General features: G+C 35.9%; 1 long non-coding RNA gene across 7 annotated transcripts; it reads right to left on the bottom strand.

The window, feature by feature from the left end:
- Window positions 1-5,619: 5,619 nt before the first annotated feature.
- On the bottom strand, window positions 5,620-12,853 carry LOC125770314 (uncharacterized). 7 transcript variants are annotated; one of them, XR_007419173.1, is made up of 4 exons: window positions 10,030-10,354; window positions 8,689-9,504; window positions 7,977-8,498; window positions 5,855-6,360 (listed from the first exon to the last, which is right to left on the bottom strand). It is a non-coding gene; the product is annotated as an uncharacterized LOC125770314 (long non-coding RNA). The 7 variants fall into 7 exon arrangements; XR_007419171.1 differs by lacking the exon at window positions 5,855-6,360 and adding an exon at window positions 6,786-7,786; XR_007419169.1 differs by lacking the exons at window positions 5,855-6,360; window positions 10,030-10,354 and adding exons at window positions 10,744-11,458; window positions 11,984-12,159 and having other exon boundaries at window positions 7,795-8,498.
- Window positions 12,854-15,230: the final 2,377 nt, after the last annotated feature.

The following is a 15,230-nucleotide window of genomic DNA, read 5'->3' as shown; positions in this document are numbered from 1 at the left end:
AGACGATGCTCGTTGATTTATCGATTATTTATCGGTTATATAACTTTCACTGCCATTCACAGCTGCCTCGATCCCAGCATGATTCTCCGCTGATCATCATCATCATCATCGTCGTCGTCACAATCATTATCTCTTTCGTGACCGCACTTCGTGAAGGTAGAGTGAAGAAGCTCCATCGGTTTGTATTTTTTTCTTTCTTCTTTAAGTCTCCTTTTGGGCCATCCAATGGCTTACCCGGTTGTGCCGGTTACAGCGATCTATGGTTGGTACGAGTGCGTTTTCTCGGTTACTGTGCCAAATGAAAATGAAAACCACAATCGCTTCGTGATGGAGCAAGGGGAGAGAGACACGTTTTGGGGCATGCATTAGGGAAGGAGAAACACAGGCACTAACAAGCTTGATAAGATGTTGCAGCAGAGAAGAGGACGCATGAGAGCGGAGATTGGTAGTAGAAAGATGGGAACAACATTTGATAAAGTTTATGAAGAAGCTATTTTTAGTTGTGATTTTTATTGCAAGCTTTCGTTTCTATAATGGGTGAATGAATATTTTTATGAAATTTCTCTAAACCTCCTCACATAAATTTTGATTTCTAGCGTCTAGAAGTTTGATTATTTGGTTCCACTTGAATTTGTCTGTGGAAGATCCTTAATTCTTTTCTTTTTTCAATCTGTTTTGCAGTCTTGAACTCATGTTGCTGAATGCAACCTAACCTAACCTAGGGGTCTTGTCGCACACTAGTCACTAGGCAGAGTGTGGCTTTATGGCAACCCGGTCGGTTGTAAATGTCTTTCAGCTCACCTATTCCCTACCTCAAAAACTTAGAAGAAGAGAAAAAAAAACTCCACCACGACGACGACGATGACTCGGCACGGTACGCCAAAGGCCGTACCGTCGCCGCTGCGCTAAGGACAAGAAGGCAACGCTAGTCTTCGCATCATTTCGTTCGGTTATCTAACATCCAACCGATTAACCCAATTTTTCTCTCCGCCTCTCCGCCCGGCTAACGACGCTAGGAAAAGTGTCTCTCCACCTTTTCTCCGCCGCTAGTGACTAGGGCCCGAGCGGTACTCGTCGCTTTGCGAATTGCTTCGAGCAATGCGAGGGTTCGTCGCGTATTCTTGTGCACAAGTCTGTTGTATGTTTATCCTGTGATTTCACCGTCACAGAACCATGGCAGGAACGTGCACAATTGATTTGAATTCGTTTTCGATTGAATGCGGACAGCAGGCACGACAATTTTCTTCTATTAGGAAAAAGAGCGCGTGCTTTGAGAAGGAATGTATTGCTGTAGAAAAATAGAAAAATTGCAGTTGAAGAATTGTACTTTGATGTTAACCTGAAGCCTGAAACACGATTTTCGTTCGATCTATCTACCCGGAAATCGAAACGAAATAATTTATTGGAGACATTTAAATAGAGTTATTGGAAAAAGGTACCAAAACATATTTTTAGAGATTTATAATTTTAATTTTGTTTTAAGACATCTCTTTATATCGAAGTAAAACATGAAAAATATATCTAGCAAACTTCCTCAGTGTGTTATACACCTTTTGATACTAAAATGTGTTTATTTAACAATTGCGATGTGTTTTTATTATGCCTGACGGTAAATCAACTTCTTCACAAAATAACCCTACACAAGAAACGGTAATGAGTATGGTCGTACCAAAAAACCAGAAATGCGTGTTCCCGGCATCATTAAACTCATGCTTCTTGAAAACGAACGTCGGGAACATGCTGGGCCGCGAAGATGACCCCATCCTGAGCCTGTTTTATGCGGTAGAGGAGTGAAACTGAATAAAAAAAAACTCACACACAAATGAGTCCATGGTTTTATTTTACGCTGCGTTTCGTTTGCCTTTACGATTAACCTTTTGGCATCACCACGGTCAGGATGGGATGCGTGCGAATGCGCATTATCCCTTTTGCAGGGTAACAGGCCGCCCGTTGCAACGTCACCTTTCGCGCGACCGCTAAGATTGACATGCGGCGATGAACCCTAGGCGACCGGTTTCTACCCTCTTCGTTCGGCCTCCCTTTTCCCCTGTACATAAGGAGCTGAGCTCGTAAATAATGTTTTAATCTTATCCATAATCGTAAAGGTGGATTCGTTTGTTTTTGGCGGCGACATTCAGATTAACCGTTGTTTTGTTCTGCTTTTACATTTTTATGCTGTACCGATGTGGTGTGAGATCATGGGAAAAGGTCGTATGGAGAGCTAAGAATTTTCCTCGTCTCGATAAACATATGTAAGATAATGTTTCGGATATTAAATAGGGGACGATTCAGTGATGAATAATTACTCGTACAATATGTATGTTGAGTTGGGAAGATATTAAAATATTTTGATCTTTAAAATAGCAGAACACACACGCTCAACCAAAGATTAGGCATTCTATAGTTTATTGATCGTAGGTCATTTTTAGAACAAACCCTAGTTCCTGTTAATGTAATAGAATTGCTTGAAAATAGGGAAAGAAAATTGTTTCATTTTGTAGAAGCTTATAAAAGTAAATTTTGGACCCGTTCATTGTTAAAAGGAGAGTTTACTTAGGTTTCTTAATACACACAAAATGTATATTAACTCCTCATTTCGAATAATTTCATTCAATTAATTTGTTGAAATGTTAAGTCAAAATTATATAATTAACTATCCTTTGATATTATTATCTGGCATCCAGAAACAAACCTTCGTGCAATGAATTTATTCAAAAAAGGAATAAAAGCAGGATATAACAAATAAAAATTCATTTCATTCAATAAAAATAGTTAAATATGTAAACGTTTATCACTGTTAGAGACAGACGCATGATCTTCAAATGTGTCAATATCGGTCCACCACTAGGGCTTTGCTTAGAGAATTTGTATTTTTTTGCGGCATGATAAGGACCTGAAAACATTTATTGCACAATTATATTTCTTTATCATAAAACTCAATATATATAAGTTTTTGTTTTGCAAATCGCAAGCAGTGGCGCTAACATCACTTATCGTGCTGCATTTATCTTTTAAGCCTTTCAATTGCCTGTCACTGATCACAGCTCCCGTGTACCATTTATGTTTGACGGAAAGCACAAGAAAAAAAACCCCTCTATTCCATTCGTATGAATATCACAAACAAGTAAAGAAGGGAAAAAAATCGCACGCCACAACAACAACCTTCTGCACCGAAAGTGGTAAAGCGTGCAGCTCAGCACCGCGACCGGTGCAGTTGCGAACACTTTTTGCGCCCTACCATCCCACTAACGGTGATTATGCTACTGGAATCATTCTCAAATTTAAACCCCGATTATCGTAATTGGAGCTTATACGAGCTGTTTTTGTTTCTGCTTCTTTCACTTTATCTTTCCCTCGTTCTTTTTTTTCTTCTCTGTATTGTCACTTTTCGTTTTTGTGGTTCCCTCCATCTGGACGAACAGTTTTATGATGCACACGACAGCGAAGACACACGTTTAACTAGTCGCGCTACGTTGCAGAAAGTTGCATCATCAGCAGAAGTGCATACTGGCAGCACACGGTAGCCAGCCAGTCCACTTGCTGCCGTTTTGTTGCTTGTATTCCACTTTTACCCCTCCATTACAAGCTTGGGCCACCTTCTAGGTAGCATTATAGGTGTCAATTTTATTGTGCATTTTTTGCCATTTTTGCTACTGTTCTATTTGCTTCCAGGAATTTGTCCACCTGTCTGAGTGCGCTTAAATTCGGCCAAAGAACCGTTGCATCGGAAGAATGTTTACTTCCTTCTTGGGCGGGAGAAAAGAAACCCGCTAGTGCCAATGACCCACGATAGTTCGCCCTTAGCTACTTGGGAGGGTGAAATTTTCCGCACAGAAGCCTTTCTCCCAATTCCTGGAAACTACATGTCCCACACTTGTTGTGGTGTATCGAACCTCCATGGGAACTGACCGGTAGGCGTATGTGTCACTGACGTTGGAGCGAATTTTATTGTACATTTAATTTGTGAACGATGCAAAAATTTCCCTACAAAAACCCGTCTTTCTGGGCTCTCGCTCCCCATAGTTCGCGGACAAAACGGGAACATGAGTACAGCGAAGTGGAGGTGCAAATTTTGTTTACACTTCACATCGAAGTATTTTGAATGAATTGAAGGCGCCGACCAACGAAAAAAAAGGTGCATTCCCTGCCTTGGTGACGATTGTCGAACCGTGTGGCCGAATAGGGGTTGTTTTTTTTTTGGTTGCTTTGGGGATCTTTTTTTTCAGTTTTCCCCGCTATGTTTACCATCGCCCAGACCAGGCCAACAGGGAGACTGAATGCTTTGCACTTTTCTGTGCCATTGTTTCTTCGCGAATCGTGCCGCGAGCCGCACAGTTTGGTATGTTTTTTGCTTTTGCCGATTAAGACGATCGGCCTGGCCCGGGGGGAGGGTTTTTTTCTTCTTCATTGCTCACTCTAGATAATTTTGTTTTGGCAGACGATGGGAACGAGGCTGGCCGGCGGGGGTATGGGCAGACAAAACAGCAACAAGAGAGAAAAAAAACCCACCATCTTCAAAACCGATGCAGCCTAGTTTCGGATTTCGTTCCAATTCTATCGGCATTATAAGCGAGCATTGTATGCACGTGGTTACAAGCTGACGATACCTGCCCGTACCTTCTTTGAAGCGAATCCAGCACAGCACGAGCATGCGAAAGGGAAAACTTCAAACGTTTGGAGCCTGCGCTGCGTGTGGGTGTTGGACAATGGAAATCTGGCGGCCGGGAGATGGGCCGTAGTCGTCGGTTGCGTAAGAAGTCGGGAGCGTTTTATGCTACCAGCTTGGATGCGAGCACGCGGTAGAGCCGGGCGACATGGTTGTGGTAAAGATAATCAGAGCATTTGCAAAGCAGATGCTCTAACATTTTGTTCCCTTTATTGCGTCAAATGGACTATGGCGTCCTGTACAGCACAGATTTTTGCGTAAGGTTATTGCCACACAGAGGGTTTCTTTTAAATTGTTGTTACGACTCAAAGTGTTGTTCAAATATCTCGCGATAGAATGAAATTAAATGTGATATCAAATTTTCATATCATTCAAGAATCATAGAAGCAATTGGAAGATGCAGTTGATATTCGAAATTAAACAGCATAGTGTTTTGAAGTAACTCTGGAATGTTTTCAAATTGTAGTTTTCATCTTCTTTTTTCATTTCTTCTTGTTCTCCTATTATTCTTACGATCCTACTCACTCTTTTATCGGTTTTGAAGTTCGACTTCCAGAGTCACATACTTTTTCCCTTAACGAATTATTTGCAGATTTTCAAAGGTCAGCAATGTCTTAAGAAGAAATGGATATGGCTACACCTGGATGAATATGATGTTGCTGTTGTTGTAGATGGGGTGGGCCGATGGTGTTTGTGGTAGCTACGCCGGGCTCCATACGGCAGGAACGGGTCTCAAAGCCTAACTTGACTATACTATTGAGATGAGAATAAAAACTCATTTGAGTGAGTCAACTCAGAGTGAATGAGTCGGTATTAGGAGTCAGCTCGTTTAACGACTCATTTAGAGTCTTTTCACTCAAATAATGCTTTAAATTAAAAAAAGAATACAAAGTAAGAAAAAAAATTAAAAAAAATTGCAACTCGAAAATTTCATAAGGCTTACCCCTTACCATTCTTTGAGCGATTTTGCAAAATTTAAAAATTTGCTTTTTTTTAAAGCGAAATTGTTGCTAAAAGTTTCTTTTTACTCAAATCATGCTTTAAAAAAGAATAAAAAATAATTAAAAAAATTAAAAAAATCTATAAATTTGACAATATCCTAAGGCTCATTTTTGCACCAAGTTTTGCCTATAACTCGGTCGGTATCCAACGGATCGCCAATCTTTAACCTGTAATCGATACATGGCACAAATGGCTACATTTTCTTCACGGACGGCCATGCCCTCAGATATCTGTGCCAGAAGTTATTCGAGGAACCAAGTTCCTTACCCTGTTTGAGAAAATGTAAAATTTTCGTCGTTTTTCACCAATGTAGCAAAATTTATAAATGTGATTTATTTTAATGCGAATTTGTTGCATTAAGTTTCTTTTCACTCAAATAATGCTTTAAATTAAAAAAGGAATAAAAAATGAGAAAAAAAATTTCAAACAATTTTCAACTCGAAAATTTCATAAGGGGTACCCCTTGCCATTTTTTTGAGAAATTTTTCAAAAAAATTTAAATTGATTTATTTTATTGCCAATTGGTTGCAATGAGTTTCTTTTCACTCAAATAATGCTTCAAACAAAAAAAAGAGTAAAACATAATAAAAATATGTGAAAAATCTATAAAATTGAAAATTTCATAAGGCTCATTTTTGCACCATGTTTTGCCTGTAGCTTGGTCGGTATCTAACGAATCGTCAATCTTTAACCTGTGGTCGGTAGATGGCATCAATGGCTACATTTTCTACTTTGACGGCCAAGCCCTCAGATGTCTGTGTCAGAAGTTATTCGAGGAACCAAGTTCCTTACCCTGTTTGAGAAAATGTAAAATTTTCCTCATTTTTGCACCAAGTTTTGCTTATAAGTCGGTCGGTATCCAACGGATCGCCAATCTTTAACTTGTGGTCGATAGATGGCACCAATGGCTACATTTTCTTCTTGGACGGCCAAGCCCTCAGATGTCTGTGTCAGAAGTTATTCGAGGAACCAAGTTCCTTACCCTGTATGAGAAAATGTAAAATTTTCCTCATTTTTCACCAATGTAGCAAAATTTATAAATGTGATATATTTTGATGGGAATTTGTTACAATTATTTTCTTTTCACTTAAATAGTGCTTTAAATTAAAAAAAGAATAAAAAATGAGAAAAAAAAAATTTCAAAAAATTTTCAACTCGAAAATTTCATAAGGGGTACCCCTTGCCATTTTTTTGAGAAATTTTTCAAAAAAATTTAAATTGATTTATTTTAATGCCAATTGGTTGCAATGAGTTTCTTTTCACTCAAATAATGCTTCAACCAAAAAAAAGAGTAAAAAAAAATATAAAAATGTGAAAAATCTATAAAATTGCAAATTTCATAAGGCTCATTTTTACACCAAGTTCTGCTTATAACTCGGTTTGTATCCAACGGATCGCCAATCTTTAATCTGTGGTCGGTAGATGGCATCAATGGCTACATTTTCTTCATGGACGGCCAAGCCCTCAGATGTCTGTGTCAGAAGTTATTCGAGGAACCAAGTTCCTTACCCTGTTTGAGAAAATGTAAAATTTTCCTCATTTTTGCACCAAGTTTTGCCTATAAGTCGGACGGTATCCAACGGATCGCCAATCTTTAACTTGTGGTCGATAGATGGCACCAATGGCTACATTTTCTTCTTGGACGGCCAAGCCCTCAGATGTCTGTGTCAGAAGTTATTCTAGGAACCAAGTTCCTTACCTTGTTTGAGAAAATGTAAAATTTTCCTCATTTTTCACCAATGTAGCAAAATTTATAAATGTGATATATTTTGATGGGAATTTGTTGCAATTATTTTCTTTTCACTTAAATAGTGCTTTAAATTAAAAAAAGAATAAAAAATGAGAAAAAAAATTTCAAACAATTTTCAACTCGAAAATTTCATAAGGGGTACCCATTTTTTTGAGCAATTTTTCAAAAAAATTTAAATTGATTTATTTTAATGCCAATTGGTTGCAATGAGTTTCTTTTCACTCAAATAATGCTTCAAACAAAAAAAAGAGTAAAAAATAATAAAAATATGTGAAAAATATATAAAATTGAAAATTTCATAAGGCTCATTTTTGCACCAACTTTTGCCTGTAGCTTGGTCGGTATCTAACGAATCGTCAATCTTTAACCTGTGGTCGGTAGATGGCATCAATGGCTACATTTTCTACTTTGACGGCCAAGCCCTCAGATCTCTGTGTCAGAAGTTATTCGAGGAACCAAGTTCCTTACCCTGTTTGAGAAAATGTAAAATTTTCCTCATTTTTGCACCAAGTTTTGCCTATAAGTCGGTCGGTATCCAACGGATCGCCAATCTTTAACTTGTGGTCGATAGATGGCACCAATGGCTACATTTTCTTCTTGGACGGCCAAGCCCTCAGATGTCTGTGTCAGAAGTTATTCGAGGAACCAAGTTCCTTACCCTGTTTGAGAAAATGTAAAATTTTCCTCATTTTTCACCAATGTACCAAAATTTATAAATTTTAAAATTAAATTAAAAAAATTAAATTTAAATAAAAATTAAATTAAATTAAATTTAAATTAAAAAAGGAATAAAAAATGAGAAAAAAAATTTCAAACAATTTTCAACTCGAAAATTTCATAAGGGGTACCCCTTGCCATTTTTTTGAGAAATTTTTCAAAAAAATTTAAATTGATTTATTTTATTGCCAATTGGTTGCAATGAGTTTCTTTTCACTCAAATAATGCTTCAAACAAAAAAAAGAGTAAAACATAATAAAAATATGTGAAAAATCTATAAAATTGAAAATTTCATAAGGCTCATTTTTGCACCATGTTTTGCCTGTAGCTTGGTCGGTATCTAACGAATCGTCAATCTTTAACCTGTGGTCGGTAGATGGCATCAATGGCTACATTTTCTACTTTGACGGCCAAGCCCTCAGATGTCTGTGTCAGAAGTTATTCGAGGAACCAAGTTCCTTACCCTGTTTGAGAAAATGTAAAATTTTCCTCATTTTTGCACCAAGTTTTGCTTATAAGTCGGTCGGTATCCAACGGATCGCCAATCTTTAACTTGTGGTCGATAGATGGCACCAATGGCTACATTTTCTTCTTGGACGGCCAAGCCCTCAGATGTCTGTGTCAGAAGTTATTCGAGGAACCAAGTTCCTTACCCTGTATGAGAAAATGTAAAATTTTCCTCATTTTTCACCAATGTAGCAAAATTTATAAATGTGATATATTTTGATGGGAATTTGTTACAATTATTTTCTTTTCACTTAAATAGTGCTTTAAATTAAAAAAAGAATAAAAAATGAGAAAAAAAATTTCAAAAAATTTTCAACTCGAAAATTTCATAAGGGGTACCCCTTGCCATTTTTTTGAGAAATTTTTCAAAAAAATTTAAATTGATTTATTTTAATGCCAATTGGTTGCAATGAGTTTCTTTTCACTCAAATAATGCTTCAACCAAAAAAAAGAGTAAAAAAAAAATATAAAAATGTGAAAAATCTATAAAATTGCAAATTTCATAAGGCTCATTTTTACACCAAGTTCTGCTTATAACTCGGTTTGTATCCAACGGATCGCCAATCTTTAATCTGTGGTCGGTAGATGGCATCAATGGCTACATTTTCTTCATGGACGGCCAAGCCCTCAGATGTCTGTGTCAGAAGTTATTCGAGGAACCAAGTTCCTTACCCTGTTTGAGAAAATGTAAAATTTTCCTCATTTTTGCACCAAGTTTTGCCTATAAGTCGGACGGTATCCAACGGATCGCCAATCTTTAACTTGTGGTCGATAGATGGCACCAATGGCTACATTTTCTTCTTGGACGGCCAAGCCCTCAGATGTCTGTGTCAGAAGTTATTCGAGGAACCAAGTTCCTTACCTTGTTTGAGAAAATGTAAAATTTTCCTCATTTTTCACCAATGTAGCAAAATTTATAAATGTGATATATTTTGATGGGAATTTGTTGCAATTATTTTCTTTTCACTTAAATAGTGCTTTAAATTAAAAAAAGAATAAAAAATGAGAAAAAAAATTTCAAACAATTTTCAACTCGAAAATTTCATAAGGGGTACCCCTTGCCATTTTTTTGAGCAATTTTTCAAAAAAATTTAAATTGATTTATTTTAATGCCAATTGGTTGCAATGAGTTTCTTTTCACTCAAATAATGCTTCAAACAAAAAAAAGAGTAAAAAATAATAAAAATATGTGAAAAATATATAAAATTGAAAATTTCATAAGGCTCATTTTTGCACCAACTTTTGCCTGTAGCTTGGTCGGTATCTAACGAATCGTCAATCTTTAACCTGTGGTCGGTAGATGGCATCAATGGCTACATTTTCTACTTTGACGGCCAAGCCCTCAGATCTCTGTGTCAGAAGTTATTCGAGGAACCAAGTTCCTTACCCTGTTTGAGAAAATGTAAAATTTTCCTCATTTTTGCACCAAGTTTTGCCTATAAGTCGGTCGGTATCCAACGGATCGCCAATCTTTAACTTGTGGTCGATAGATGGCACCAATGGCTACATTTTCTTCTTGGACGGCCAAGCCCTCAGATGTCTGTGTCAGAAGTTATTCGAGGAACCAAGTTCCTTACCCTGTTTGAGAAAATGTAAAATTTTCCTCATTTTGCACCAATGTACCAAAATTTATAAATTTTAAAATTAAATTAAAAAAATTAAATTTAAATAAAAATTAAATTAAATTAAATTTAAATTAAAAAAAGAATAAAAAATGAGAAAAAAAAAATTTCAAAAAATTTTCAACTCGAAAATTTCATAAGGGGTACCCCTTGCCATTTTTTTGAGAAATTTTTCAAAAAAATTTAAATTGATTTATTTTATTGCCAATTGGTTGCAATGAGTTTCTTTTCACTCAAATAATGCTTCAAACAAAAAAAAGAGTAAAACATAATAAAAATATGTGAAAAATCTATAAAATTGAAAATTTCATAAGGCTCATTTTTGCACCAACTTTTGCCTGTAGCTTGGTCGGTATCTAACGAATCGTCAATCTTTAACCTGTGGTCGGTAGATGGCATCAATGGCTACATTTTCTACTTTGACGGCCAAGCCCTCAGATGTCTGTGTCAGAAGTTATTCGAGGAACCAAGTTCCTTACCCTGTTTGAGAAAATGTAAAATTTTCCTCATTTTTCACCAATGTAGCAAAATTTATAAATGTGATATATTTTGATGGGAATTTGTTGCAATTATTTTCTTTTCACTTAAATAGTGCTTTAAATTAAAAAAAGAATAAAAAATGAGAAAAAAAATTTCAAACAATTTTCAACTCGAAAATTTCATAAGGGGTACCCCTTGCCATTTTTTTGAGCAATTTTTCAAAAAAATTTAAATTGATTTATTTTAATGCCAATTGGTTGCAATGAGTTTCTTTTCACTCAAATAATGCTTCAAACAAAAAAAAGAGTAAAAAAAAATATAAAAATGTGAAAAATCTATAAAATTGCAAATTTCATAAGGCTCATTTTTACACCAAGTTCTGCTTATAACTCGGTTTGTATCCAACGGATCGCCAATCTTTAATCTGTGGTCGGTAGATGGCATCAATGGCTACATTTTCTTCATGGACGGCCAAGCCCTCAGATGTCTGTGTCAGAAGTTATTCGAGGAACCAAGTTCCTTACCCTGTTTGAGAAAATGTAAAATTTTCCTCATTTTTGCACCAAGTTTTGCCTATAAGTCGGACGGTATCCAACGGATCGCCAATCTTTAACTTGTGGTCGATAGATGGCACCAATGGCTACATTTTCTTCTTGGACGGCCAAGCCCTCAGATGTCTGTGTCAGAAGTTATTCTAGGAACCAAGTTCCTTACCTTGTTTGAGAAAATGTAAAATTTTCCTCATTTTTCACCAATGTAGCAAAATTTATAAATGTGATATATTTTGATGGGAATTTGTTGCAATTATTTTCTTTTCACTTAAATAGTGCTTTAAATTAAAAAAAGAATAAAAAATGAGAAAAAAAATTTCAAAAAATTTTCAACTCGAAAATTTCATAAGGGGTACCCCTTGCCATTTTTTTGAGCAATTTTTCAAAAAAATTTAAATTGATTTATTTTAATGCCAATTGGTTGCAATGAGTTTCTTTTCACTCAAATAATGCTTCAAACAAAAAAAAGAGTAAAACATAATAAAAATATGTGAAAAATCTATAAAATTGAAAATTTCATAAGGCTCATTTTTGCACCATGTTTTGCCTGTAGCTTGGTCGGTATCTAACGAATCGTCAATCTTTAACCTGTGGTCGGTAGATGGCATCAATGGCTACATTTTCTACTTTGACGGCCAAGCCCTCAGATCTCTGTGTCAGAAGTTATTCGAGGAACCAAGTTCCTTACCCTGTTTGAGAAAATGTAAAATTTTCCTCATTTTTGCACCAAGTTTTGCCTATAAGTCGGTCGGTATCCAACGGATCGCCAATCTTTAACTTGTGGTCGATAGATGGCACCAATGGCTACATTTTCTTCTTGGACGGCCAAGCCCTCAGATGTCTGTGTCGGAAGTTATTCGAGGAACCAAGTTCCTTACCCTGTTTGAGAAAATGTAAAATTTTCCTCATTTTGCACCAATGTACCAAAATTTATAAATTTTAAAATTAAATTAAAAAAATTAAATTTAAATAAAAATTAAATTAAATTAAATTTAAATTAAAAAAAGAATAAAAAATGAGAAAAAAAAAATTTCAAAAAATTTTCAACTCGAAAATTTCATAAGGGGTACCCCTTGCCATTTTTTTGAGAAATTTTTCAAAAAAATTTAAATTGATTTATTTTATTGCCAATTGGTTGCAATGAGTTTCTTTTCACTCAAATAATGCTTCAAACAAAAAAAAGAGTAAAACATAATAAAAATATGTGAAAAATCTATAAAATTGAAAATTTCATAAGGCTCATTTTTGCACCAACTTTTGCCTGTAGCTTGGTCGGTATCTAACGAATCGTCAATCTTTAACCTGTGGTCGGTAGATGGCATCAATGGCTACATTTTCTACTTTGACGGCCAAGCCCTCAGATGTCTGTGTCAGAAGTTATTCGAGGAACCAAGTTCCTTACCCTGTTTGAGAAAATGTAAAATTTTCCTCATTTTTGCACCAAGTTTTGCCTATAAGTCGGTCGGTATACAACGGATCGCCAATCTTTAACTTGTGGTCGATAGATGGCACCAATGGCTACATTTTCTTCTTGGACGGCCAAGCCCTCAGATGTCTGTGTCAGAAGTTATTCTAGGAACCAAGTTCCTTACCCTGTTTGAGAAAATGTAAAATTTTCCTCATTTTTCACCAATGTAGCAAAATTTATAAATGTGATATATTTTGATGGGAATTTGTTGCAATTATTTTCTTTTCACTTAAATAGTGCTTTAAATTAAAAAAAGAATAAAAAATGAGAAAAAAAATTTCAAACAATTTTCAACTCGAAAATTTCATAAGGGGTACCCCTTGCCATTTTTTTGAGCAATTTTTCAAAAAAATTTAATTTGATTTATTTTAATGCCAATTGGTTGCAATGAGTTTCTTTTCACTCAAATAATGCTTCAAACAAAAAAAAGAGTAAAAAATAATAAAAATATGTGAAAAATCTATAAAATTGAAAATTTCATAAGGCTCATTTTTGCACCAACTTTTGCCTGTAGCTTGGTCGGTATCTAACGAATCGTCAATCTTTAACCTGTGGTCGGTAGATGGCATCAATGGCTACATTTTCTACTTTGACGGCCAAGCCCTCAGATGTCTGTGTCAGAAGTTATTCGAGGAACCAAGTTCCTTACCCTGTTTGAGAAAATGTAAAATTTTCTTCATTTTTGCACCAAGTTCTGCTTATAACTCGGTTGGTATCCAACGGATCGCCAATCTTAAACTTGTGGTCGATAGATGGCACAAATGGCTACATTTTCTTCTTGGACGGCCAAGCCCTCAGATGTCTGTGCCAGAAGTTATTCGAGGAACCAAGTTCCTTACCCTGTTTTAGAAAATGTAAAATTTTCCTCAATTTTGAGCAATTCAGCAAAATTTAAAAAAAAGATTTATTTTAATGCGAATTTGTTGCATTAAGTTTCTTTTCACTTAAATAATGCTTTAAATTAAAAAAAGAATAAAAAAGCAAAAAAAATAAATTTCGACTCGAAAATTTTATAAGGCTTACCCCTTACGTGTTAATTGAGAAATTTTGCAAAAAAAATTAAATTGATTTATTTTAATGCCAATTGGTTGGAAATAAGTTGCTTTTCACTCAAATTATGCTTTTAATAAAAAAGCAGAATAAAAAATAAAAAAATAAAAAATATCTAAAAATTTGAAAATATCCTATAGCCTTAGCTTTTTAGCGTAATTTAGAAAAAAATATTGATTTAATTTTATGCGAATTGGTTTAAATTGGTTTCTATTCACTCAAATAGCGCTTTAAATAAAAAAAAAAAAATAAAACATTAAAAAGATCTAAAAACTTGAAAATCTCCTTAAGCAGAGGCGGATCCCGTTTCAAGTCCTTGCCGATCAGACTAGCCCGCTTGTTCGCTTATGCAGGTTTGTTAGTTATTCAGAGCGGGAAGAATATTCAATTGGCTAGTTTGTGTATTGTACTCATGTATTCCGTTTCTACTCATGTGTATCAAACGTTTCGTTTCAACTCATTTTTGTTTCAACTCACTCGCAAATAAACAAGAATATAGGAATGGCTTCAATTTACTCAAATAATTGAAATATTGTTGAAAAAATTAAAACTATAGTATCATTGTTTTTCATTTTATTTGAATTAGTTAAGAATAATCTTTAGGATTTTCTAGATCAACTTTCACTCTCAAACTCTCAACTAGCTTCCTTTTAATGATAGGGAGTAAATGTGAATATATTCATGTTTATCTTTACTGACAATTCCTTAGTAGCCCAGCTGGGACTTGTACTTGTACAGATCTTTCGATACTACCACCGCACCAAAAACCAAACCAAAAGCCAAGCATATGATAGACAGGTTTGTGTGCTGCTTCCCTCGGAATGGGAAAAGCACATTCGGCTAGTTGAAGGGGCAAACGGTCGAAAGGGAATTCGTGGAGGCGTAGATGAGTCAAAGAAACGGCGCGCGCGGTTTAAGAATGATGGAAAGGGAAAAAGCGGTGACGAGGCTATGACAAGAGAAAAAGAGAGAGAGAGGGAAAAAACAAAAAACCCAACACACTTACACAGCATCTCGTAAAGCCCAACCCGAATTGAGGTCACCGAAGGAGGAAGGAATGCCTGCGAAGGAAATCGCAGATGGAATAGAGGGTTTTCTTTCGGCTTCAACCGCTCTTCAGCTACTCGGGAAGCTTCTGGGTTTCGGGTAGAGAATAGTTGTTGTTTTTTTGGAGGGAGATGCACACTGGCTGGCTTGCTGGTGGTGGTCAAGAATAGGGCGAAAGGTGAATGAAGCCGTCTGTTTGGTGCGGGTCCGACCGACGATACCCGGGGGATTATTGCTGCAATCAAGACAAAGAGGAAGTGATTGCATCGATCAGATGTAGTGTACCAGGTCAGTAAACGGATGCGTGATAAACGAGTTGTGGCTTTCCAGTTTTGAAACCTGTAACGCGAAACAGAATGTGCTTTTGGAA

This window comes from Anopheles funestus, chromosome 3RL (genome assembly GCF_943734845.2).
Source record: "Anopheles funestus chromosome 3RL, idAnoFuneDA-416_04, whole genome shotgun sequence".
In the NCBI taxonomy this organism is placed as follows: domain Eukaryota; kingdom Metazoa; phylum Arthropoda; class Insecta; order Diptera; family Culicidae; genus Anopheles; species Anopheles funestus.
Note: the sequence above shows the minus strand (reverse complement) of the source record. Positions and strands in the feature narration are given on the sequence as shown.